Raw genomic sequence first — 27,686 nt, 5'->3', positions numbered from 1 at the left:
ATATTCCTAGGATTGCAGCAGAAAAATACCTGATGCTATAACCAAATTATCTTAATAGAATGTAACTATCTATGTACCCTGACAACTGGCTCTATGCGTGGGTCTGGCATCCTGCAGTTTTACATTGAGCCATCCTTAAATGGTGTGCGATTGCAAGTATTTATAGAATAATGGAATCATTAAGGTTGGAATGGGCCAATAAGATCACCTAGTCTAATTGTCAACCTATCCCTGCCATGCCCACATGGAATACATGGGGAGAGAGTACTATCTGCCCACTGCATGAGCTGCCTTCTCCCTTTGTCTCCTGCAGGCCATCTTCTTGCCTTTAATAGAATGCCTTGTATTTCAGTAGTTGCCATGGTAGATAAATAAATTATTATTGAGCTGAGTAATAATTGCTTTATAACTGTAAATCCAAGCAACATACTGGCACATGTATCTGAAAACTTACGTGCTAATTCTTTCTGTATTGATCTCTCTCCCTTCTTGGTCTTTTTGCATTTGTGAATTGTTTTATTTCACCTCTTAATGCTGAGTAAAATTAAACTAACGCTTCTGTATTGTAACCTCCTTTTGAATCCAGCTGTTAGAAAGTCTCTCTGGCCAGCACAGCACCAGGTGGTACCTCTTCGGCTTTGATATAGATTCAGCAGAAAAGAAAGTTGCTTTGAGTGCGCCTATGTGCTTATATTTGGGTATTTTTCTGCTTTGCCTAAAGCACATTTTGTGATAACACTAAGAAATTTGTGATAATACTAATAAATCATATTACTACAGGGGTTGGAAGGGGCCTGTAGAGATCATCTAGTCCAATTTCTTTCCTAAAGCAGATTTCCTACAGGAGTTTACACAGGTAGGCATTCAGGCAAGTCTTGAATATCTCCAGAGAAGGAGACTCCACCACATCTTTGGACAGCCTTTTCCAGTACTTAATATAAATCAGATATGATTTGATTTATATATATTAACATTAGTGGACATAGACATTTTTTTCATAGATTAGATGGAAATTTCCAAAGGGAACTGTCCTTTGCTGGAATGCTGACAAAAATTGGCCATGGTCTTGTTGCTGATGGCTGGTCTTATTGCAACCATTGCTCTTACTGCTTTGATTGTCCCTATGGTCTGTTGCCTCTTATTTGTAGCAGTGATACTGTATTTTTTTTTTTAATCTGGATCCATGCACTTTATTTTTTATTTTTTATTTTTTATTTTTTATTTTTTATTTTTTATTTTTTATTTTTTATTTTTTATTTTTTATTTTTTATTTTTTATTTTTTATTTTTTATTTTTTATTTTTTATTTTTTATTTTTTATTTTTATTTTTTATTTTTTATTTTTTATTTTTTTAGCTCATGGGTTGGTTCTCCAGGTTGAGATAACACAATAATTATGAAAGGAATAGGAAACCAATGTGGTTGAAAATCACATTATGCATTGTTTACAATCGACACAAATTTTTCCAACAGCGTCCTATTTGCAGATATGTTGTTGATAAATGCATGTTTTTCTACCTGAGATCTGCTTGTCAGGCCCGAACTGAGATCCGTCTTTATTTAATTACACTTCTAAGCTTGGTGATAATGCAATAAATCAAAGTCTTGTTGCATCATGGAGTCCTTACAAGTTAGATGACTTTTTAATCCATGCAAAATCCCTGTCTTACAGTGTTTCTGAGTGAACAGGTGCCACGTACCAGTTCTCATGACTGACACATCTGCCTTGGGGTTGTGGCACAGCCCACAGCCAAGAGTTTAACCTAGTATGTGAAATCTATGTCTGCTGATCTTATAAGGACACTGCAATGCTTTGGGCACATTTGTTCCTTATTCTCACTTATTCAAGACTCAGTCTCTCTTTGGGAGATGTTGTACGTGGCTGCTTGGCAGCATGTCAGTTCTATAAAGGCACTGTAAGATTAGGCTGAAATATTTAGTGAAGGCGGAAGCAAAAGCAGTTTAGTCAACAGTTCAGCAATTATAAATCTGGGAGTACTGTCATAACAGAAGCAAAGCCAGTGAATATAGGCTTCGTCTCTTTATAAATGGATGCTTCCCTTATACCTGCAGTAAGATAGAAGGGAAGGATTCTGATCTGCATTTCTAGTTGAACAAATTCATGGGAGTGTCTTTTATGGCTAAATCATGATAAACCTTCACGAGTGGCTTTTACCGCTATGTGGTAGGGAGTGTAAGCAAACATATTCAGATGGGTGATAGCAAGGAAATAGCCTAAGCTTTTCAAGAAGGAGGCTTTGAATTTTTAAATGTAGGTGCAATCTATGCATTTGTTACGAGTGACAGAAGAATACTGTAATGCAGGGCCACCACTCTGCTCCTGTGTCCGTAGCTGTTTGCACTGACCATTCATTTTTGTTTCAGCGTGCTGCTGTTTTGTTTACTACTGATGATTCCTTTCTTCTCTATTGGCTTTAAAGGGCAGTTTACCCGTGTTAGATTTTAATTTTGCTCTTAGCGTGCTTGATTGGAAAAATGTTCTTGTAACAGTAATAACAAAAATGTGTGCAAGACAGCACAAATGACATGTAAGCTTATGCTGTGCGTTTTGGCTAATTGAAGATAAACAAATTTATTATCGTGCAATTAGTGCGGCTTGTATATGTAAATGGCTTCCTAGCAAATTCAACAACTTGACTCAACGTGCTGTGTTGGATTTGGCACCAGGATTTATTTCATTGTAACTTCAAAAGCTTCTTGGAAGAATTTTCCTCTTGGTTCTCCTGGCAGCCTGATGTATGGACAAGATATGATATCATGCTCTTTCAAACTCCTCTGCAGAACACAGTGATGGTGGGGAATTATAAGTGTGCTGGAAAATGCACTTTGTAGTGTGTTTTTGCAGCATCCTTTGCAGCTGATAAAGTGATACTGGGCAGTGAGACACGTCAGCGATACAAATAAGAATGCTAGCAAGCTTGGTGCAGACAGAGTGTTTTTTCTTTTTTAATTTCAGAATATAATCCTGTTCTATGAGATGATGCCTAATTGATAGCAGTGATTAGCTGTCCTTTATTATTATTTTCCTGAGAGGAGAAGCATACCGAACGGGAGAAATCAGTAGCTTTGGGAATCATGGGAAGGAGTGCTGTTGAAATATGAAAGTGTTGTTGGAGCTAGGCAAGCTCATTCTGCCATAATTACCCCATTGACCCACAAATGAACTTTACTTTTCAAAGAAACAATTTTGGAATATTTCCTAGGGAATGTTTTGCTGTTGATGTGTGAGCATACAGTGCAAGATGCTAAAGAGACATATCAAAACTTGTGGCTGAGGATTAGCATAATGATGAAGGCAGCTGCCTAGTACTGCTCTACAGTCAGCTCATAGTACACCCTATCTTTGTAGGATTGCTTTGTGTCCTTGTGAGCTGTCTGTGGAGCTGTGTGATGCCCAAAGATGTCATCTGGATATTTTCTGCTTTTTGGTTTGTAGTTTTGTTGGCTTTTGTTTGTTTTTAATCAATCATGTAACTAAGATCTCCTCCTTCTCCCATTCCACATAGAGGCATGGAGATGGCTACCTTTACTGGTGCTTGATCAGAGGCAAGCATGCTGATCAAGATTTTACTTGCCAGCTTCTAAGCCTGGCTCTTGGCTTTACATCTCTGTGATATGTAAGGAACTGTAAACCAGTACACCAAGATTTGGTCATCTGAGCCAGCTGCAGACTAGAAAGCATATTATAAAAAGGGGCTAAACATGCTGGAGCATGAGTTCTATGATTATAAAATAAATCTCATTCTTTTCATGGAATGTTTGATATTCCTGAATGTATTCTTGCTGAGGGTCCCCAGATTTCATTACCAGTGTTGTTTTTCAAAACATATCCCTGGTAAAAGAATAATCCTGACAATTCAAGGACGATTTGTATTTGATTAATGTGATAAATTATACAGTAACATGATCTAAAAAGGTCTAGCACAGTGATAGCTAATTAAATAGACAAAATTCTTAATGCACTGATGGCCCAATTCAGGAATTAATTGGCAAGCTTTTGCAACAAGAAAAATCTTTGCACTTCTTTGACGTGGTTTTAATAAGGTAACGGTGGATATTCCTAATGCTTATGATGGCATTCTTTTGTTGAACTAATTTGTGGAGCTTACACAACGATAAATACCACACGCTATTATATGGAAGACGAAAAAAAGCAAAACTGTTTCTGTATTACTGAAGGTTCATCTTGAAAACATTTCTGAGCTTTTTATTTGCAAATAGCGTTTTGCTCAGTTAAGAAGTCTGTTTCCACAGACAAATTGTCCTCTGCTTCTTCAGAAGACGCTGCTCTCAGGTAACTTTCATTTCAAACCCTTGCCTGCATAATTAAAACGCAAACTCGAGACCTTTTTCTCAACGTTTCCATCGTCTATTTCTCATTATGCTTCTTGATGAGATTTTTAGGCTTCAGAGAACACCGTCCTAGGCAGCTAATCCGATGCAGTGCTAAGATCACAGCACTTCTTGTGTAATTCTTATTAGCTTAATCAAGAAACTTACTGAAGCAGGAGGTTTTTTAAGGCCTGCCAAATCTGAAACCACAGATCAAAGTTCATAGCCCTCTGACCCTTTTGCCCTAACTTGCCTCAGCAAAGTCTACATGAATGGCCTTATTGTGGCTATGGCAGTGTCCCAGTGCCTGTACATTTGCAATTGTTTAGGCTTAGGAGGGGCATTGTGTTGTGACTGATGAAATGCATTTTCTTCTCTTTCTGAAGTGTAAAGGTTTTCACCTCCATTGCCTATACAAGCTTGCCGGTGATTACAATAGCACTTAGGTGATCCTTGTTCCTTTTGGACCAGGCGCCCCATTTTATGACAGAGTGTAATTAAATGGCTCAGAAGGCAACATTGGGAAAACAGCAGTGAAGAACAGGGGAAAAGCTTAATTTCCATATGGTCAGCCAAGCACGAACAACACCAGCATTGTGATCTGGAGTAGACAGTTTTAACCATTATCAAAGAGACGTCTATTCTTTATGCTGTCTCTTGAACGCCCCTGCACTTCTTTGATTGCCCTTCTTCATGGTCAAAACCTCTTCTTAAACCAAATGCTTCTTGCATGGCGTGACTTCTTTGGTGTTATTAATATAATAGCATGGATTATTTTGAATAATAACGCTGAACTTAAGAATGGAAATGAAATAGTCCAACTAAATGAAGTTTGACCCAGAAAGGCTTAGAGAATTTTAATAAGGTTGCCTTAATAACATTTTGATTTACTACTTTCTTATCCAGGGGAAATTACAAAAGTAAAACCACAGTAGGGTTGGAGCTGTGAGGAAGCATGGGGCAGAAATGCTAATTGTGCTTCTTAAGAGCACCTGAACTTCTTTGGGTAAGTTAAATCGTGTATAGTTTTGTTTTAATTTCTTGAGTTAACTTATCTGAAAAACAACCAGTGGCTCTCAGGAGCCAGCAATTAGTCAGGTGACAGGTTTTCACTCTCATGTAGTCTCTAAGTTATGAGCTTGGGAGCCATGTAAGTACTCACTTGTGAAACCAGCTCCTTGGTTCTAGGTGTGCGTGCCATCGTTACAGCTGCTGTAGTGCTGCAGTGATGACTATTTCCACTCCTGACAGTGCTGACCCCAGAGCCAGTGAGAATTTGGCTGTTTTGGGTGTGAGTTGTGGCTGTATGAGCATACACTAAGCACGGCCGGTATTCTTGCATGGTGGAGGGAATGAACATGTGTAAAAGCATACAACGTATACACTACAGAACTGAAGAGGGGGGAGCAACATTTTTTTTCTTGATATGGCAGATTAAAAGCGAATGCTTAGGGGTAATGTAACACTGTATCTAGAGTAGCTAACTTGAAAGTCAATGTTTGTATAACAATAAAATGATCTCGTAATTCTGAGAACACCCTTATTTATGTAGCAGAGCACATGAACGTGGTACCAGACACCACAGGAGTTTATTAAAATAAAGCAAGAGATGTTGTTCAGATCATAAATTTACTAATTAAAGAGGAGCGTTGATTGATTAAAGCAGGATGTTCATTTACAAAACAAAGCACACGAAGCAGTTCTGGCAATTAGGGTTCTCCTTCTTATTGCAGGGGAACATTTGAAAGTTTGACAGGCTGTTGTTTGCTTACTGTGCGTATTCAATTCTCTAATCTTCAAAGCTATAGAAAAGCACTGTATCACCTGCAGGAAGTTCTCAGTCTAAATACTCAATGGCACATCTTGTGCAGTTGGGCTGTTTCCTTCCAGACAGAAAAAGTAATAGAACCAATAAAAAGATCTATTTAAGGGGTATGAATTTCTGCTTAACTCTCTCTTGACTACAACTTATTACTAAAATGCATTTTTTTGCTGCTGCAGCCAAACTGCTTTCCCTCCCAGTGTATAAAAGAGAAGCGTCGGTTCTGTTAGATCCTGAGATAGTGAATGTAATGATGCATCGCTACTAGATGAGGCAAGGTTTATTCTGGTGGATTGCATTAATGAGAGCAGTGTGACAGATACGATGCAAGCACATGCTGTGTCAGCTTGGGAAAGAGTGTATAGGCAGAAGAGAATATTGTCATCACTCTCAGCAAAATAATGTGAAGTATCCCTTTACTTATGGCTTGAAAAACTGACTGAGGCAGTTAAATCATTGTGTCAGTGAAGTCCTGATTTAAAGCTCCAGCAGTCGGTACTGAGGAACTCAATTATGTTATGACCTTTCATCTTTTTCCTCTTTATGGCACATGCAGTGCCCAGGCTCCTCTTAATTGTTACATTTCCCTTGACCTCTTTTCTTTAAATAAAAACAGGGAGGGGGAAAAAACCTTTTCCTAACAACTGTTTAAATTTTTCTTTAAATTACTTTATTACATCATTATCATTTGCACAGTTATAATGCTATGGCTTTTCTTACTGGTGTATTCTCTTTTGCATTACCAGTGGAGCCAAGTGGGATTTACCAATTTACTTCTGGAAAACTAAATGGCCTAACATTCCTTTCTGGTTATCTACCCTTCAGCTGGAGGGATATATGCTGTGCCTTCTGCCTTCTTGATTCTGCCTTCTATGATTCTTAGCGCCCTGTAGATAAATTTGTACAGAACTTCTGAAGCTGTCAGAGTGATGGATGGGCGGTACATGGAGCCTGCTCAGCCAGAGCACGCGGCTGCCTTTGCCATCCATCACTCTTCCTGCTGTCAGACCCCTGATCGGGGCTTCAGAGCAGGTCCAGGCTTTGTCTAGGTCACATTGCCACAGAAAAACAATTAGTTAGTCAAGGATATATGTATTTAAGCATGAGGATACTTGACATCTGAAATGCTGCTGTGTTTGGTATTCAATAAATCTGATTTTTGCTATGCTTTGAAGGAGGGGAGAGTGGAGTGTGTCGTGCTGGGTGCTGCTGTGGTTATGTTTGTGAATGGCAGAGGAAGAAAGTATGCATCAGATGAGAAGCAAAAAAAAAAAGGAAAAAGAAAACAAGTTTTTGATTCCCAAGTGCTGGAGGCAGATGTATATTTTAAAAGGGATGTTAAAAACAGCTCTCGCCTTTTCAAGGACTTAAGGGTTTTTCCTATTAGTAATTTTTAGTGACTCTGGTTGTCTTTGGGCTTTAGGTCATTCCCTGGCTAGATTTGTTGGCTCCTTTGACTCACCAGCTATTTGCAAAAGGAAGAGAAAAGCAGCAAACTGAACTGAAGTATTTCTTCTTATTTGTGTTGTTTCATTGGATGCCATTACACCTCATGCATTCAGCTGGTAACTGGAGGTTCAGCTCCTCAACACCAGGCAGGGTTTTTAAATCAGGCCTGTCTTTAACAGGTTGAGGCAGCTCATACAACCTGAAGCTGTATGTAAGCTGGGCAGACAGCCTTCTTGATGGCTGTGAGAAAGATGGCATAGCTGAGACTATGCTGACATATTTGGAAGGAATTAAGTCCCTTCCACACATCTGTGTTTTAATAACATGGATTTATTTTTTTTTTTCAGCATTTGTTTGCACAGTGGAACAAATCAGAAATAGCCACTACAGCTGAAAGCAACAGAGACTTGAGTGTAGTGTTTCTTTCCAACCCTTTTCCAAACCTTTCTTAGACCACTCTTGTTGCATTATCATATTCCATCATGCCCTCCTCCTATGCTTGTTTTATTACCTTGCTGTGCCTTACGTGGTGCATTTGAATTGCATAGCCTTTGTGATGTGAGCTTTGTTTGACATGACTGTAAAAGTATAATATGAAAGCATAGCAAAGATTTTGTTTATTGGAGGGAAAGAAGAAGCTTAACATCTGGTTAGAGGAAAATATGCTAGTTATAATGTTTAGGACAACAGTAAAGGCAAGGTTTTCTTTACTATGCAAGTGCGTAGATATTTATATCAACATGCCCCAAAACAAGATGGCTCTCATCTTGTGGTACACTGAGTGCAAGTGGAAGTTTGAGGGAAAAAAAAATTCAACCTGATTTAGTAGACTCTTTCTTTCAATAAACCAGAACCAAGCTTTATCATAGTGGTGAATAGTTTGTCTTCTTGTTTCTGGTAATTAGCAGAAGTTTGTTGTAGCAAAACTCCCACTGGATGACTCAGAACATGGCCCAAGTGGAGTCTTTTCATACCAGCTTCTCTTTGTCTCAAATAAGAGGAGGACAGGACTCTGGCAGATGGGCTACCAAGAGTACTGGAACTGCGTGCCAGGTAGCAGGTTGAGGAGTCACAGTAAATAATTAAATGCACTTTGAAATGAGTGCCCCTAGTTTTAAAACCTTTGAGTATCTTCAGTACACCTGGCTGTTATTTTATCTCGCTGTGTCTGCTGCTTTGCATCATGGGTGGTGATGGCTGATGATCTCAGAGGTCTTCTCCAACATAAGTGACGATTTAGGATATGATTTAGCAGAAGGTTTTTAGAGATAGGGTACTGGTTAGGCTGTGGTTGGACTTGATGATCTTCAAGGTCTTTTCCAACCTGGTTAATTCTATGATTCTGTGATAGGTATCTGTTAATTCAGTTTCATAGGAAAAGTGGGGCTATTTTGGATTATTTGTTGGATTATCTAGGGGCTCTATAGTAACATGGTAGGCAGTGTGATATGTGTTCATGTCAGCATTGAGGAATTATCCATCTACTTTTAATGTAGCTTTGTGATCATCAAAATAAATATAGTGACTGGGGTCTGAGGCTGCCAGAGAAAGAAGAATGCACAATTTTGAGCAGTAAAGGGCAGGCTATTAAGGAAGGAAAATAAGAGTAGATTTAGGAGACAAGTATCCAATATATCAAGTGTAAGATAAGTGTTGCCTAGTATCTAGGGGCTCAGCTAGTGCCTTGAAACTGTACACAATTGTCATGTGTTTGGCATGTGGAACTGAAATTTGCACCTTAATATCACCTTTGTGTTTTAAAGCCAGAAGAGATCACTACAGCCTAGACCATGTCTTTGCTTTATTAAAGAATACACGTATACTCAATCTGATATTTATTCTCATTTCCAGTTTGTTGTTCTCTATCAGTCCTTGACAAAACCTTACAGTTACAGTGGATTGTCATTAGAGGTGAGTTATAAAAATAATGCAGCTGATGTGTCCTATGTATACTGACATTCCCCTTGTTACCCAAGAGCTCTTTTCTCCAGGGCTCTGGTATGAACATGACCTTCTACAGTGCTAAATATTAAAACAACTGTTTTAAGCCTCATGTTTTAGTTCTAAAAGCAAAGGAACAAAGTCACAGCGGAAGCCAGCTGGCAGACTTGCATAGCAATGTGCAAACCTTTCCCCTTTAGACATACCAGAATTTAAATTCGCACTTAAATCACAAGTCAATATGAATGTGAACTATCCAAGAACTCATTTATGCACATCACAAAACCAGCCCACAAATTGGTACAGTGCTTTTCACTTGGCAGTCATTCCTCCAGAGATATCCAGGACAGAAATAGCAAGGGTGCTGCAGGCCAGATATATGCTGGCAGAGCTGCCTATGACAGAAAACTTGCTCAGCACCTGCCTCATTGTGCTGGCTGCCATCACCTCTGCTTGGATTCTTGCATTTATAATGACTGAAACTGCAGACCCTAAATAAGAGTTAGAGCAGGTGTTGTTTTCTTATTATTGTTGTTTAGCCTAATACGAAATGTTAAGTGCCATTGAAAGTGATGGAGAAGACTGAAGAGCAGAGCTGAGCAGAATCCTTGTTCAGAAACTTGTCATTTCTTGGGTCACAGCCATGCAGTTTGCAGTGCCTCCATGAGTGCTTGTTCCTCTTCCCTGCTGTGCAAACTCAGGGTTGACAGGCCTCCATGTGGGTGTGATCTCAGAATTTAACTCTTTTATCCTTAGTGTTTAAAAGCTGAAATTGATGTAGTTGCTAACCAGCCTATTCTGTTTGTTCAAGTCAATGCCTGGTGGTGATCCCAGTGAATTTCAAGTGAATTATGTAATGCCAGGAATAAATGTGGTTCATTGATTAAAAATAAAGTAAATTGGAATGTAGGTCAGGATGATCTGAGATCCTCTTACGCTTGGGCTCTCCCTCCTGGCTTGGGCCCACGGCTGCCTTTACCTGCTGGAGAACTGGAGCAGCTGGCAGGGATTCCTCTTGCCGGCACCAACAGTAACTCATTTGCTGGCAAAAGTATCAAGCTTTGTTCTACAGAATTGCTTTAAACAAGTGTAGGGTATCTTGGAAATGGAGAAGCCCGCAGCTGGCACTGATTACTGTCCCAGCTAAATTCCTTTCCTAACCTGTGTGTAGGATCTGTTGCAGCCCTTTAATGCTTTGTTGGCGATTTTGTATCCCTCTGCAAATCTGCCCTTGAAAAGTCTGACCAAAACAATTTGATATTCTTCATCTTATTTTTCATTGTGGTTTTTAAACTGTTTGTAAAAACAGAAAAAGCACTATCCATTTCAAAAAAGGGAAGAAGAGAACAAATCCTTCTGGAACTTTCCTAAAACTTTCAGTGCTTGTTTAAGATAACAAAGAACCTGAGGCCATGCATGAACCAAAGCAGGCTTCTTGTTGTTGTTGTTGTTGTTTTTTAACTCCTGTGTACACCAAAACTGTGGTGTGTTCACCACGGAACACTCTTGGCATTGTAAAGCATAGCAGTTGGTGTGCATCCCCTATCTCCTTGCTGTTCCCTGGAAGCAGAGTGCAAGTCACTTCAGAAAGGCTTTGCTTTTGAAGGATCACTTTCATCCAATTTTGCAGATCTGTGCTAATCTGTCTGCTCTAATTAGACATGGGTTTTAATGTCAGTGATAAGTGATTTAGCATTCATTATCTTACTTGGGAATTACTGTAGCAGCTGCCTATTCTAGCAGGAGAAGGTGTTTTTTGCTGCAGTGACTTAATGAAAGATCTTTGAATCATCATATTATCAGAGAATCATTTGAGTTGGAAGGGACCCTATAGGCCATCTGATCCAACTGCCCTGTACTGAACAGGGAAACCTACAGCTGATCAGGTGCTCAGAGCCCCATCCAGCTTGACCTGGAGTGTCTGCAGGGATAGAGCACCCACCACCTCTCTGGGCAACCTGTGCCAGTACCTCACCAGCTTTACTACAAAAAACTTCTTCCTTATATTGAGTCTAAATCTCTACTCTTTTAGTTTGTCACCATTTCCCTTTGTTCTGTCCCAACAGGTCCTGATAGTCTATTTCCTTCCTTCTTATAGCCCCCCACCCTTTAGATATTGAAAAGATATCACTTACAAGGGCAGCTGGGAATGCCCCACTGAGTGCTCACTGCTTGTTGACTTTGTTAGTGGGTGAACCAACAGATTAATGACTTCTTAGTTTTATCCTCACTTTTATGTAATTGTTTGTTTTCTATAAGAGAAGGTGCTTCAATAGAAGCATTTGGGATGATGTGTTATATGTCTGAATTCTTTTTGTGAAATATGTATTTTTTTCAGAAGCAGTAACAATGCCTTGTGGGATGTTTGCTTAGCTTTAGTGTGATAGGATGGGGATTTTGATAGTAAATCTTCAAAGAATCTCCATCTCTGATTCATGTAGATGGAAATCTTACTGAAACACTCTTCTGGCATGTGAGAGCAGATGAATAATTCTTGCTTTGTTTCCTTGACTATAAAGGGAAATGATTTCTCTTAACAGTAAACGACTGCAAGAAGCTTACTCATGCCATGGTTTGAGAGCAAGTATATGGAAAACGTACCAGTGACAGAACTGAAGCCTTGCTTTAAGTCCTGAGGTAAGGGGTTCACCTGAAAGAGTCTCTGTAATAATGGAGCAGTGAACAAAAAAAGAGCTGGGGAAATGGATGATGCATAAATAGAAGCACAAATACTTCCAAGGGGTCTGCTGAAGATATCTGCCTTCTTTGCCCCTCCGAGTTGTAGGGTAAGGTGCAATTTTCTACTCTTTCTTATCACTACAATCAGGCATGAAGGTGTTATTTCAAACTCTGAAATACACTACAGGAATTTCTTCTCATTGCCTGGTCTGGTTTCCTTTTCTGTCTCAGGATGGAATTACACAGTCCTTTCCTTCCTCTAGTTCATGACTTGGAATACACTAAAAACATATGGCTATGCATTTTTTTCCTCAAGGGGCATCGAAGCTGATGCAAATGACATTAAAACAACAAGCATGTCATGTACCTGCTTAGTCCCCTCTGACCTTGTATGTCAGTACAAGCTGAGCTGAGGGGCTTCTCCCTCGAGTGACTAAAATAGCATCGAGCGGTTGAAAGCAGAGTTTCTCTCATGGTGTTCAGATTGAGGTGTCTGCTTATTCTGGCCTAGGGATTTCATTTTGAGAATTTGTCTCTCAAGTTAAGGGCTCTGGCTGAATGAACTGTACCATACTGTTCAATAGGTACTTCTATTTCAGTGATTCATGTCTCCACCTCCCACTGGCTGCTACAGTGTTCCCAAATGGAATTCAGCCATTCTGGTGGCATTTGCTGTTTCTCTGCTTATTTGTATAGATGTGTGTCCGCTCTGGCTAGCCAGCTGCTGTGGGTCCAGCAGCTATTTTCTTTCTATATGGGAAGCTTTTGCTTTGAGGTCTTTTATTTTTCACTTAAGCCAAACCCTTTCCAGTGTCAGAATCAATATACACCAGTGCAGAGTATATAAAAGTGAATTGAAATATTGCCTGTTAAATACATGAGGAGAAGCTTTTTCTTTACTCAGCAGTTCATATGTCAGCTAGGTTATGTATCCAGCCCTGGACACTGCCCAGCCCAAAAGCTGTGTGATGGGTGGAGAGGGACCCAGAGGTGAGCAAGAAGGATGGTAAAAGAAAACACAAGCTACAAAGGCAGACCGAAAGAATTTGATTTGTTTAGTCTAGAGGTTAAGCAAAGATGGCTGAGAAAATGTAAGCAAAAAGCTGCTGTTTGGAGAAAAAGAGTAATCTGTTTTTTCATGTCCGCTGGGGATGGTGCAAGAAATGATGAGCTTACATGAAAGCAAGAGGAGATTAGAAGTTAGATATGGGGGGAAACTTTTCAGTTGTAGGGATAATTAGTCACTGGAGTAGACTGCTTAGGGCTACAGAGGAATCACCGCCTCCCTGTAGGAACAGGCTCCACAAGCACTGCCCCAAGTGTCCCGAGTTGGGGGTGGAGCAGCGCCTTCCTGTCCCTGTAAGATGATGTTTGTACTGTCTTTCTTACCCCACTGCCCTGTTCACCCAAACGATCTCAGGTAAAATGGAAGATGTTTATTTGATGCCTGCTTCCACCAGCTGGTAGGAAAACAAAGATGATGTGCACTTGTGTAAATGAAGGGGAGTTTGCTAGGGAGCTCTGCTTTAGGGCTGCCACAACTGCAACATCTGCTGCGCTGCGGTGTAGCAGGAAGCGGCTCCTATTACACTTTATCAGCAAAAATTCAGCTCCCAGAATGACAGAGCAAGCTTAAAAGAAAAAACAGCTGTTGATGAGACTCGTGACTATGCGATGGGCCTCAGCAAAATAAAACTTGATGGGAAGGGAAAGCGAAGCATCTCTGCAGCTTTGAGAAAAATTTACACGGTTGCAGATTAGCAAAGGGATTCATTCAGCAGTTTACAAAAGCTGTTATTCACAGTGCTGCGCTGCACATGAGCACAGCTGTCTGAGTGACCGTGATGCAGAGCTGTCCCCAGGGCTCCCATACATGGGCTGGTGGGACTGCAGCGGTGCGCTCCTATTGCTGAGAAACAGGGTGTGCTTCCAGGTGTACAGTTCAGTTCTGCCTGTTTAAAGGAAACAGTGAATACGTTGAATTCTGTAATTGCAGAAAATCACCTTTCTCTTAGACTTTTTCTTCTTGAGTTTGGGGTAAATGTTCAGTTTGAAACAGAATGCAGCCATCGAATCAACTAAAATTATCAGGTACTAAAAGAAGTCATGTTAAAAGGACCCTAATCTCTTAGACACCTTTTCAGGAAAGGCTTTAAATATTGTGATCCTTGTTTAAAAAGAAACTAAAAGACTGGAATTCTTGTTACAAGCTCATCATTTGTTGTCAGTGGTATCCACGAGTGACATCAGATGTTGTGTCCTAACGTCCACCTGTTCGTTTTAGATTCCTCCTTTTGTCTTTGGTTAAAGCCTTTATTATATGACAGTCAGAATATTACCTGGATAGAAAGATTCATTTAAAAAAGCAGGGGCGTTAAATTATATACACACAAAAACTTCTGTACTTAAACCTCCATTGCATAAATGGGTAAGTCCCCCAAACTTGGAGAGGTGTCCGTGTGGAGCTGTTAATGAGCTGAAAAGTAAACAGGATGTGCCTCATTTCCCCTGATGAGCTTTTGAGAAGGATTCTGGAATTTGCCTTCAGGTGAAATGTCAGGGATTGTACTTTCCCTTGGGAGAGCCAATTCTAATTAAGTACGCGCAGTCCAAATCATCTCTTTGTCCTGCCTTTATTGAGAAGCACTTGAATATAGCTTTTGTCAATGCATTAATGCTTCGATACCCACAGCTGTATGCTACCTGTGTATACATGAGCCCTGCTGAGTTATAATGGGATGAAGGGATGAGTGTAAAAGGGATGGTGTCTATGAAATCTACAAAGTGCAGTAAGCAGTAGATCATACTCATTGTGCTGTTTTTGTTTTCAATTTAGTCAAGACACAAGTAAATAAAACATGTTAATTAGTGTTTTGTAGGATTTATTCAACCCAGTGTCCTTAATGGCATGCTTAAAATAGAGCTATTCTAACACAACACTATAGGTTGTGGAAAACCTTCCTAAACAACACAGATAAACCTTAGTTTGTGCAAGAGAAGAAATCCATTTAATTAAATGGGAGTTGCATCTGCTTAGCCTGAATTTTATACTGTCTTTTTCCTAATCTTTTTAGGAGGTGATGTTGTATGGAGCCATGCAGAGAAACCTTTGTAATTTTATATGTTGGTAAATACATTTAAGATCTGTAGTGATGCAAAATCTAGATTTACTATGAAAAAGGATTTGTTACTCTGGAGTTCAAGAATATCCAACATGCGGCTTTTAAATAGATTAGAAAAGTAAAGCAGGATCAACTGTGGATATTCATCTAGGTTTGAATTTTTATCTCCTTTTAACTCAAATCTATTTTGGTTGAGGTGAGCTTTTGTTACTAAAGGACTGGTTCAGCACCCATACATAACTGGATGTTTATTGCCCAATGGCCCTGACCTACTCACAGCATATCCTTTATATAAGGCTATGAGAGAGTAGATGGTGACTGTGCTTACACATCCCCACCTTCCTTTTCAAAAAGCACTGTTAGCACTGGGGAAATTGCATGGAATAGACATCGATGTGAAATTTATTGATTCATGAGTTACCTTTTGTCCAGCTTTGGTAATATATTAGAAGATCATTTCAGAGCAAACTAAGCTGTATTTCTGAAAATGGGATTTATCTGGAACCTCAAATGTTAGTATTAAAAGTTCACTACTAGAAAATAATTCGTTCAATCAAAATGTGAAAAGGAGGAGGTGATTTTTGGTATTAACTGTCCAAGAAAACATTTTCTTGATGTTAAGAAATTCCTTTTGAGAAATCTTCCTGTAATTGTATCTGGTGAGGTTGTTGAATGATGCCCTATTTGTGTCTTTGGCAATGAGGAAATGTCCATTAGCATAAAGCCATGGGTCACTATCTTGAAATGTAAAATGTCAAGCCAGGACTGCAGCACTCCAGCTGTTCCATGTTGTGGTTGTGATTGTATTTAGCAATCCAGACAGCTTTGTTGCACAGGTTGTGTGGGAATTAATGCAGAAAGTGCAGGAGCTCTATTTCCCAAGGATCATTGTGCAAGTTGCATGCTGTCTTTAAAGCGTTCCCAGAAACTACAGCTGAGGCAGAGCAAGATGCCAGTTTGCTCAGCATGCCTCTGCTTAAGATGTCTTCTTGCCATGTGTGTGCTCCAGGCTGTTTTCTGTTAATTTTCTGTTGTCAGACATATAGTAATGCCAATGAAGAACTGAATAGCCGCTTGGAGTAATGTTAGTTAACGTGATGCTGTCATAGATGGGCATTGCAACTGTTCTGCTGGCAAGGAACATTTCTCTTGCTTCACTTTATTTCATATTAAGTCTCATTCGCTTTGAGAAATAAGCTGAGGTATCACTATGAGAATGAAGCCATGTTTATAGGAGAGACACTGAGGATCTGGGTCTGAGATGTGTCACTTACATGACTGAAGAATTTCCTGTGCTGTGTGTAACATTTGGTTTCTAATACGTTTTCTTTTTATACATGCCTAGGCATAGCAAACACTTCCTAATCTATTTTCTTTTATACCCAGAATACAATTTGTGTGCCCTACTGTAATTCACCATTCTGATACACTTCGATGTGAGCACTTAAAGCTGGTTTTCAGTTCAGTAACTCATGCTTCTGATGCATGGATGTTGTTAAGCGCAGCTCTGAGAGAGAGTTAATTAAGCTTCATGGTGGAATACTTTATTGATTCCTCAGACTATTCACTCTGCAAAACTGCGAACAGTTGTACGCATGATGTAGTACCATGAGGATGTTTGGTAAACATTTTTGAACAGATACCTTTTAACTCGGAAGATTTATAAGCTGTTCATAGGCCTGAAAGTTACATTAGGGATAAAGCTAAAACATGGGGTGGCTGAGGAGATTAAAGAACCTCACTGTTTCCTTGGCTCTATTCCACATTAATGGAATATGACTAATATAGTTAAAATAAACATAGAGGAGTTAAGTTATTACCACTTGGCTCAAAACAGGGCTTGCTCGGGCTTAAGGTAGTGTTGATTGCAAGAGGAAAACACATGTGCGTTGTTACATTTGTTTCCAAGAGAATGGATTTAGCTAAATTCAGATGAATCAGAGATGTTTGGTTTTGTTAGAGAGGAAAGAACATGACAGATATCCACCTGTCCTGTGCTGGAAACAAAGATTGAGGGTGAGAGTGCGTGGGTAAATGGAAGGCTGCAGGATGAGCCTATCAGAGGTGTAAGGGCTAATGTAGGTTCAGTGCACAATAAGATAAAAATAAATTTCTCCCAGATCTCCTGAATGCTGGCACATAAATTCCTGTATTTCAGATCTATTCCTTCCTTATGCCATATCTCTTCCAAGGCACAAAGCAAGTGTGGCAGAAGCATCTCAGTTTGTTTTGGTGGTACAAAAAAAAACAGCAAAACTCCTTAAATAATTCTGTAGATAATCTCTCATTTGAGATTGTATTCTCTGCTACAATTAAATTGTCGCTCTAACAAGCTGAGAGGTAAATTCTGGCACCGTACTAAACCACAACAATTATTAATGTAATTAAGCTTAGTTATCTGTGTAGATTAGTAGAATGGTGCATTTAGTACAGTGTATAACCGTGCAGCTTAATCTGTGTTGTGTAATGGCGTGTAACACAGAAAAAATCCTTCAGTTTTTTTCCCTTGAGCAAAACAGCAGTAAGAAGAGAGGATGCCTCAAAGGTACACTTTGCAGAGTTTGAATAGAAATTGTTGATTGATAACAGAGGAAATTTAATATTCTTATTCTCTGACCAACTTTGTAGTAAAGCCAAGCTCTTAGAAATGGTTAATTATAGTTTCAGTAAAAATATTTAGATGACAGCTGTAAGGCTTCATCATTTCTACACATATGTTACAGAACTCTTTTGTCATTTTGGTATGTGTAATGGAGGAAGTCGAGAAGAACAAGTATGAACAGATCTGACATCCTTCAAGTTATTACCAGCACAAGCACTGGAAAGCCAAGGCAAGCCACTGCTCCTTACCCCCAGCGTTTGACAGAACCCTGTGTGAATTATTGATGAATGGATTTTGTGCCTCAGCACAAGCTGCACATGCCACGTAGCATCAAGGGGTCTGTGTCCAGCAGTGGTAGTTGGGACGCACTGTAGAGAAGGAAAAAAATCCCTTTTTGCCTGCCTTCTGCCTCCCGTTATCAATCAAGGTTTGAAGTCTGTTGAGACTTTGCTACTCCGATTGTTGGTTTTTTGTGAGCACATGTGGGCTTTTTCTTCACTCTCCAAAGGTGATGAGATTTCCCATTCTCAGTATTCAAGTCCTCATTCACCTGTTGCCATCTTGTATGGCCAGAACGTTGCAGCCATGCCTACTGAATCAGCTAGCTGAACTGAACCCAATGTTCTCAGCACCCTGGGGGGGTGTTTTTATTGATTTTGGAATCAAGCTTCACCCATCCCCTTCACAGGTAGCTCCTCAGCTGGTGCGTGCTGGTGCTCACTGTGCTGCTGGTAGGGTTGGCTTCAGCCAGCATCAGCTGGCGAGGATTGCCTTCCTCCAGGCTGTCACGCTGCCTTTAACAACTGATTTTTTGGCAGGGTGATGGACTGAGCTGTGTTCTGCAGCCGCAGAAGATGCTGACATGGCTAATTCCCATCCTTTTGTGGCTGTGCAAGCACGCTGCCAAATGGCTGCAGTTCTGAAGAGCTCTGCAGTGTATGCAGAGGAAATGACTCTCTTCAAGTCTATGGGTTGCTGGAGGTTTTAAAGAGAATCCTGTTCCAGGGATCATAGGCTTTTATTGAGCAGTGTTTGAAGACAGGTTCTGGTTTGGACATAGGATTTATTGTTTTTATTTTCATGGGAAGTGTTAGTAACAGATGTTCCTTTAGGAAAATAGACCTGTCCCTTCATGGCATTTTTTCTTGAATTCACGTGTTTGTAATCAAGATATTCTCTGTCCCACCAAAATTACTGTTTTGGCAGCACTCTTGTATTGTGTACTCTATTAACAGTGAAGCACTCACAAACTGTAAACGGTTTTAAGCAAGCTGAAAAGCAGGACAGTGCCATCCACGTGTGCTTTGTAATGAAAGATCCTGCAGGAGGAATTGGGGGGCTTCCTGTGGAAGTGACAGTGCGTTCTCACCGCGTCTTTTCACGTCAAGTATTTTGTACTCAGACTGAGAGGTGATGTTTATATGCACTCAAGCACTGATTTATTCATAATGCGTTGAGTCATTTGTCCTTGTCTTCATATAGAGTGCAGTTTTCTGGTATTTTTATACAAAACTGGAAGAGTAATTTAAAAAAATAATCTAGGAAAGTATATTTTTAACCATTCCCTCTGAACTCTGTTCCCTTGTTTTCTTCCTCAAAATTATTCTTGCATAAATATTTTGACATGGAAAGGTCTTGACAGGGCTGTTTACTTAGACAACAAATTCAAGTGTTATATAATGGATTTGTTTATGTCAGTGAATTAGGAATGTATAGTTGTGAATATTCACAGTGGAGATGATGCTCATCCTTTGGAGAAGACCTGAACATCTCATGTAGCTGTGTCTCACTGGAATAGCTGGGAGTTGGGGTATTCAGTACTGCAATGCACTGCTTGCAAGAGTTATTTATGGACTCGTTCAGGAGTAATATTTAATCGTGCCTTTCAAGTAGTCATTCAACCTATTTGAGAAGGAAGATAAATATCGATTCAGGTTTTGCTAACGTAAGTCAACTTTTGACTGGCTAACCTCCTGGGTAAGATAGATCAGAATACGCCTGTGTTAATGCATGGAGAACAAATGCTTGTGAGGAAATATCTAAGTGTGCAAGTCTGTTTTCTGTGGTAGGATGAAAAGAAAACAAACGATAGATGAGGTCTTTCATGATTGGCTCTAGCTGGTCTTAAGCCAAGCTCTCAGTTGACCATTATCTAATTACGTGAGAGGAAAAGAGCTGTAACTCATTTCTCTCAAGTAGTTTGGCAAAACTTTCCCCCAAGCTGGCCTAATGGGAGGATACACCACTATTTTTTGTGTGTTTTTTGAGACTCTTTTTTTCTGTTTGATGCCCCTATGTGTGCATGTGATTCATGCCTGAGGCTGCCGTGTGATGCCTTCAGCAAGGAGAGCATGAGGAAGGAAGGAAGAGAGGAGGGAGCAGGAATGTGAATGTAACAGCAAACCGCAGAAACATCTCTTTGATCTCTGAGGGTAAGCAAAGAGCACTTAGAGTGGAAGACTGGCAGTGGGGAAAGCTTTCCCGGTGAAATATTTGTAAGATAAACTGCAGGCCCCTCAAAAAAGTGGCCTCAGTAGTCATGGTTACATAGTACCATGATCACACTGCAGAAGTATTGAACAAATGTGTAACAACTGATAGCACTTTTTTTCCTATAAACTACACTTATGCATAATATTTCACTTTCCTACTGTTTCATTACTTACCCAATGATTGCATTTAGAGAAATTCCAACTGAAGTGTTGCACAGCGGGAGCTGATTGGGTATATTTGTGGTCTTGGATAACTTACCTCATGGTGTATTGTAACTTGTTTTTTCCAAAGATAGATATTTTTTTTGTGTGTCATTTATAGCAATTTTTCAGAAGAGGTCCCTCTTTCATATCTTTAGAATCTTTGTGGTTGCAGTGTGTGAGCTGTGTCGTGTATAACAGCACATATGGCGTGTTGAGACTGCTGTAATGTCAGGGCCATGCCACCATGTATGATGTAGAAGAGGAGCGAGGGATGAGCATATTGTTTGTTGCCAAGGAAAGTAAGTCTGAGCTCCTTCCTGAAAGCTGTAGCTTTCATGTAGGCACTTCCTGAGAGCACAAAACCATGGGATGCAGAAGTGAGCCTTATGGTGAAGCATCAAAAAATTTAAACAGGAAGGCTTCATCTGAATGTTTTTCCTTCATACTTTCCTCCCTTTTTCTCATCTCATTTCTCCCCTTCTGAGAGTTCTCTCTGGCAGCCATGTGAGGAGTGTAACGTTTATTTTGATTGCTGGCTTTGGGCTGAGGCTGTGATCTGTTGCATGCATGTAATGCCAAGGAGCTGGAAAGGAGGCTGCCTCTTCATCCCCCCTATTGCTCTACACCATCCTCGGCAGGCCAGGAAGGCAGAAGGAAGGCAGCCAGGGCAGCCTTCAGACCCAAGCCCCTCTTGTGTGAGAGAAAAAGAAGGAAGCAGCAGTCTCTTGGGTGACTTCTGCAAAGATGGGGAATCAGGAGGAGGCTGGGAGCAGTGGGACAGGCTTCATCTCTAAGATTAGTCTTTCATCTGGCTTCTTTTGATTCACACAAAAATGGGGACGTAAGCAGTAGTAAAAACAGGGTCCATGAAAGTTTTCATTCTTTCTTCTGTTGTCTATTTGTTGCTGCTATGGAATAAAGGAGTTTACCTGTCACAGGAATGAAAAGCCCTGAGTCCTTTTCAGCTCTATGCAAAATGTTGTCTTGTGGAATTTCAGTATGATGATGTGGGTTGTTGCCATTACACTGTTCTTGTTCATTGTCCCATTCTATATGTGTCTCCCTCCTGGAAAATGAAGTGGCTTCAGCATCAATGTGAGTTTATGCAGACTGTAAGGGTCCTTTGTGTCTCTCAGTTGGACCTGCCTGGCTCTTTACCTTAAGCCAGAGGAAGGTGATGATGAGACTGTAGAATTGATGGATGGATGTTTCTAATTTTTTTTTTAATATAGAAAACAAATCGTATTACTGTTGCAGCCATGAAGTGCATAAGTTACTCTAGTGTAATGACCTGACAGTCATTACAGAGTGATGGGAACTCTTCCCATTGTGAGCGCAGAGACTTGCGCCTTGCCCAGCTGTAGCTTTGTTCTGCCATTTTGCTCCAGGGTCAAGATTCTGACATTCAAAAACAACAATAAGAAAAAGACAAAATAGTAATAATAAAATGAACCCAAACCCACCTTGTCTGTCCTGGGAAAACCACAGCATCTACTGATTTCCTTCTTTTGAGCTTCTTTGTGAAGCTAGGAATCGTGGCCCTGGTGCCAAGCCCTGTCATTAACTACCAAAGATCAACTTGTTACTTGGACTTTTTCTTTGTATAAAAGTAGTTTGGCATAGACATGATTTGCTAGCAAGCTTTCTGACTTAAAATGGAACCTTTTTTTTTTTTTTTTGTTTCTGCTGCTACCCATTCCTGATGGTGCAAATGTACATATGAGGAAATAATACATACATCAAAAACGTGGGGGGAATGGGGTAGGGGGACTGTTAAGGAAACCTATTAGATGTCATTCAGATATAGCTGCTAGTTGTTTTTTTTTTTCTAGTTTAATGACTTTTATTTTTATTTTTTTTTAAACAATTGCTTATTAGGAAAACCACGACCACACTGAGGAGAAAGAATTAGGGCTATTTCAAGCATATTATTTCACTCTTACTTGCCAGTGGGAGACTTGGGGAGGGGGCTGGGGGGTTTACAGTGGCTAGACAGCCCATTAAATTGGTATTAAACAGTTTTCCATATGAAGGAAGTCCCCTTGTGCCAAATATCCAGGAGCAGGGGGATTGATTTCAATGCAAGTACTGCTGGGATGGGGCTAGATAAACTCTGAAAAATTAAGAGGTCGCTGAGGTCAGGGCGCAGGCTTCAGAGCCCGTCTGGCTGGCTTCCTTATGGACTCTTGGAGAGCTGGCACACCAAAGCAACATGACGTCCTGCATAAACATTTGATCCTCCTGACCAGATTTTTCCATGGTATTAACTTTCTTAACAGGGGAGAAAAAAAAATCTCAGGGAAAAAAAAAAAATAAAAATGGACCAAAGCTGTTTTATATCATTTTTCACCATGCTGAGTCTCAGAAAGATTCCTGTGTTGTCCTAAATAACAGAGAGGGCGAAGGGAGAAAAAGCAGGTTGCCAAACTGCTTATATAGATTTGCAAACTTTCCTCTGGCTCCCAAAATAGCAGCACAATACAACAGAGCACTCTTCTGGAACTGCTACAGAATATGCTGCTATTGATTTTGCAGCTTGTTAATCAAATGGAGAATATAAATAATATAAACCCTACAAATGTGGAGAGAGATACAGATGAATGCTAAGGGATTGCTTTAAGACCCCAAAACAAAGCACGGTTAGAGGACTGATGAAATTCCCATAGAAAAGATAAGCCAAAAGGTGCTGTGCTGAGAGGGGGGGTGGGGGCCAAGCGAGAGCTGCTGGGTTGCAGAGGCAGGTTGTACATGGTGGGGGTGTGGACATGCCTTTGTGTTGTTTGTCTACGTGTTTTTGGGGCCACGAGCAGCACGTGCAGGTTCAGGGTTGCTACGGCTGCATGTTGACTCTTGCAGAGGCCCCGGACAGCAGCACATCTCATGGGACCACTGTGCACATTGCAGGCACACTGTTTGCAGACCGGTACAGTGAAGGGTAGCGATGTGCTGGCTGCACTGTGTGAGGTGGGGCTGCAGCCTTGGCTGGATGGGTATGTTTCACTTTCCTGAAAACTGGAGCCAGAAAGAATTACAGATTTGGCCTGTAAACTGTTATTATTAAGAACATCTCTTCTGCCTGGCTTGGCTTTTGTTCACTGAAAAGTAATCTTTCAACTTGAAAATAGTGATCTCAGTTTAGTAAAAACAGGCAAACAAAATCTTTGCTGTACTGTCATAAACTTCCCTTTTATCTGCTGGAGTTTTGCATGGTTGTGCCTTAATACAGACTATAGGTTCTGGAAATGAGCTAATGGTGTTCCTCTACTGGGACCGACCGTGAGAAAGTTCATTAATGATCCTGTGCAGAGCTCAGTGCTAGCAGAGGCAGGGATGTGTCGGTGCAAGGCTTAGATGAAGCTCTGCTCATTTCCTTGGGAATCTGTATGGTGGACCTGTTCTAGCAGATGGTGTTGCAGTAGTGGAGCTTTACTCTGAGAGAATTTGGAGCCATGAAGTAGTCAGTGAGGCAGCTCGGGTCTGCATTGTCCATAAGTAGTCATGATGGTTTGCTAAATGTGCTGATTGTTGTGTAAAAGAGAATTCCTTTCTGATTTAAATCTGGAAACCATTTTATTGTAAATATGATTGGGTTTGCAGAGCTGTTTTGTCAAGCAGTGGTGTGCTGCCTTCTTGCCAACCTCCATATAACCTTTTTTGGAAGCCCTTAGGAGCCAGATGCTACAGCCCCATGCCTATAATGTGTCTATAGAAGCAGTTCCATTCCCATACTGCATGACAAATGGTTTGTCATGCAAACATACACATGCAAGCGGCACAGGGCTGGCTCTGTGGGTTCATACCTTTCATGTGATCAAAATGCACTTTTGAGGTGATAGATTCACATCCAGAAGTGTATGTGTTTATAAGACTGGAAGAAAAATCACTGAAATTTGGGGATGTTCTTTATTACATTTGGATAAAGAGGATGGTGCCACATTGCATTTCCATCTGACCATTGGTCACATCTCAGAACAAAGGAAGAGACCTCTATTGTCACAGAAGACCAATGAGTATAGCAGGTAGAAGAAGAGCAGGAAAAAAATGGCATGGCAATATGCAACCTGAGAAGATTTAGTGTGTTGTATTATGGACTGAAAATAACTCAGGGAGATGAGAGCCTCTACGGCATGGGGTATGTGGGGAGAAATAGAGCTTAGGAAGAAAGCAGTGGAGGCCACAGAAATGGCTGTAGTCCATTTTTATTTTAACCGCTCACAGGAAGGTGATGAGTCACCCCTTCCAGAGCTCTTTGATTTATTAGTGAGGTGAGTTTCCTGCTACGGAAATTAGAGCCAGAACTACTGCCAAAAAGGGAGGACGAGTGTGCACAGACATCTCTGTAAGCTCCGCTATAGAGGAGGACGCAATCCCTTTGGCTGGGGAGAGGAACATAGCAGAGAGACAGAAGTTAGAGTAAAAGTTATATTTTCCCTGAGAAAAGTGAAAAATATAAAAATGTTGTCAATTTCAGATGAAAAAAATGAACTTGAGTGGATGAAAAATTCTGACTTTTATTTTTATGGATTGGTGAGTGCAGAAAATTTGAGTCTTGAAGCTATAACACGCCGGTAGGTCACTGGGAGGTCATCTGTCCAATAAGTCACTGAGCTATGTTAATTTATTCCACATTGGGCTTGAAGCCTACAATGAGGTGAAACAGAACTTTATGGAAAGTTCTCTTCTGAAGTAAAATTCAGATTTTTCAGGCCCTGTCACTTGCCTGATCCTTCCAGACCTGACCAGCAGCCCTGACAGAGAGCTTGGGAATCTTCTGGTAATAAGATGTGGGAATGCATAATGTTATTATGTTAGAATGGGCTGCCCGGGGAAGTGCTGCATTCACTGTCCCTGGAGGTGCTGAGCAAACATGCAGATGTGGTACTTAAGGACATGGTCTAGTGGGTAGATGTTTGGATTGGATGGTCTTTTCCATGGCACTGAGCACTAGCAGGAAACAGGATAAAGCTCTGTTTAAAACACTGGAGTAATTATGTGTTGTAAATAACTTTGAAAATGGAGTCTGTGTTCAGTCCCCCACCTTGTCAAGTGTCTTTTCCAGATGTAGAAACTCCCAACACCTGAAGCTGGTGATCACAGAAAACCAACAGCTGGTTAAATGTTTGTTGAGGCTTGATTGGGGATCAAACTGATGTTGTGTGTTCTCATATTATGGTTTCCACTCAGGGTGTTGCAGATCAGACCATGTTAGTGGCCAGGCACTATTCATACTCATTAGCTTAGCTAAAACTTTGATTGTTATCATATTAATATTTATTATGTGTATTTGTTTTATGGTGTTGTTTTTTTGTTTTGTTTTTGTTTTTAATTTCTTCTACTTCTTTAATAACTCCTGAATTTCTTGCTAGCCTTGGTTTGAAACAAAGTTAATTATTTCAACTTCCGACAATGATTATTCAGCATTGAGTAAACAACTTTGGCAATACATTTGCTCAGTTCCTCTGCAATAACACTCTGTCCCTATTTTATTGTTTATGGAATTGCTTTCTAATCCATTTCATGGGTCTTTTTAAAATAGCTTTCTTATATAACAGATAATAGATAATAACATTTGTCGTTAAAATGAAAGTAAAAACCAATTAAATCTGCCTTATTGTACTTACAAAAGATTGATGTGTGTAAAGTCTAACAGCTTATTTGGGGATTTTAATCTAAGGGCGCCCTGCAATAACATTTTGTTGTGTTCTGGGAACCAGCTGTAATAGAGAAGCCACTGCCTGAAGAGATGCTGAGCTAAATTAAAGTATTGTGTGCTGGTATTCTAGCATCTGCTTCATACATTAATCTCCAGAAAATACTTGAAAATACTCTAAAGTAGCAGCCATTTCTTTGTTTAAGTTTGAAAGCTTTTTGTACCTGTTCTCATTAATACTGCCATGCTGAAGATTCACAGTTCAGTGAATGAACTGAACAGAAACTTCTGCAAAGCAAACCAAGAACAGACTGCAGTTCTCCCATTTCTCTCTCCATTTTATTTTTGCTTTTTGAAAGGTTTAACTTCAGGCTCTAAGGACCTCGGTTTTACTATGCTTGTTTCAACATGTGCTCCCTGCTAGGAGGAATCAAACTACTCAAAATTAAATGAATACTGCAAAGATTTAAATACTATACTGTTGGAATGATTGAGGATCTCTTGACCCACCTTAGTCTTTCTCATGAATTATATTTGCATGTATAGGACTGTAAGTGTATACTTACTCTGGAAGCTGCACTCTGAAAATGCTTCATCTTTATGTAAGGTCTCATTTTTCTCCTCCTTTTATAAGATTTTTTCACTCACCCAGCCCAGGATGGGAAACAATGCCATGTGATTTACAATTGTGTATGACATAAAGAGTTGAAGCTGTAAGAGCAGCAAGTAGTAAACAAACAGACTGTAGGCAGTAATACATTTGAATACAGTATTTTTATGCATGAATAATCCATGAGTTTATTAAAAAAAACAAAAAAAAAAACCAGTCAGTTTATAGATAATGGAGGAATGGAAGAAGGCTTTTATTCACAAAATAAGTTACCATCTCCAGCTTCAAAAATAATTTCATGAAATAAAATGAATAATAAGAAGAAATAGCTGTGACGTACACACTTGCCAAACTCAGCAGTGCTATATCAGAAAATGAAATGTGCATTCATTAGGAGCAGGGCTGCAAAAAGAATGTGCATCTCTGAGGGTGCTGCCCAAACTGCTACTCTGTGCTGTGTACCCGTGTTGCACTCCTGAGCACCTGCACTGTAGCAGGGCTGGTTGGGAAGGTGATTGCTTCTAGCTGCTTGTTCCATCTTCTACTGGGGCATTATTCCCATTTTAGAGCTGGGAAAATGCTATTTAAATTGGTGTAGGAGGTTGTCTACACGCCACTGTCTCTGCCGCAGTGAGTAAGTTTTGTCACACCAAGTAAATCCTCTGTAAAAGAAAAGGGAGGGATGGTGCATCCCAGTGCATGGAGATCCTCTTTGAGCCTCCAGGCAATCAGGCCAGAGAAGGCCTTCTTCCATACAGGAAAG

This window comes from Excalfactoria chinensis, chromosome 10, assembly GCF_039878825.1.
Source record: "Excalfactoria chinensis isolate bCotChi1 chromosome 10, bCotChi1.hap2, whole genome shotgun sequence".
NCBI classification, from domain to species: domain Eukaryota; kingdom Metazoa; phylum Chordata; class Aves; order Galliformes; family Phasianidae; genus Excalfactoria; species Excalfactoria chinensis.
Note: the sequence above shows the minus strand (reverse complement) of the source record.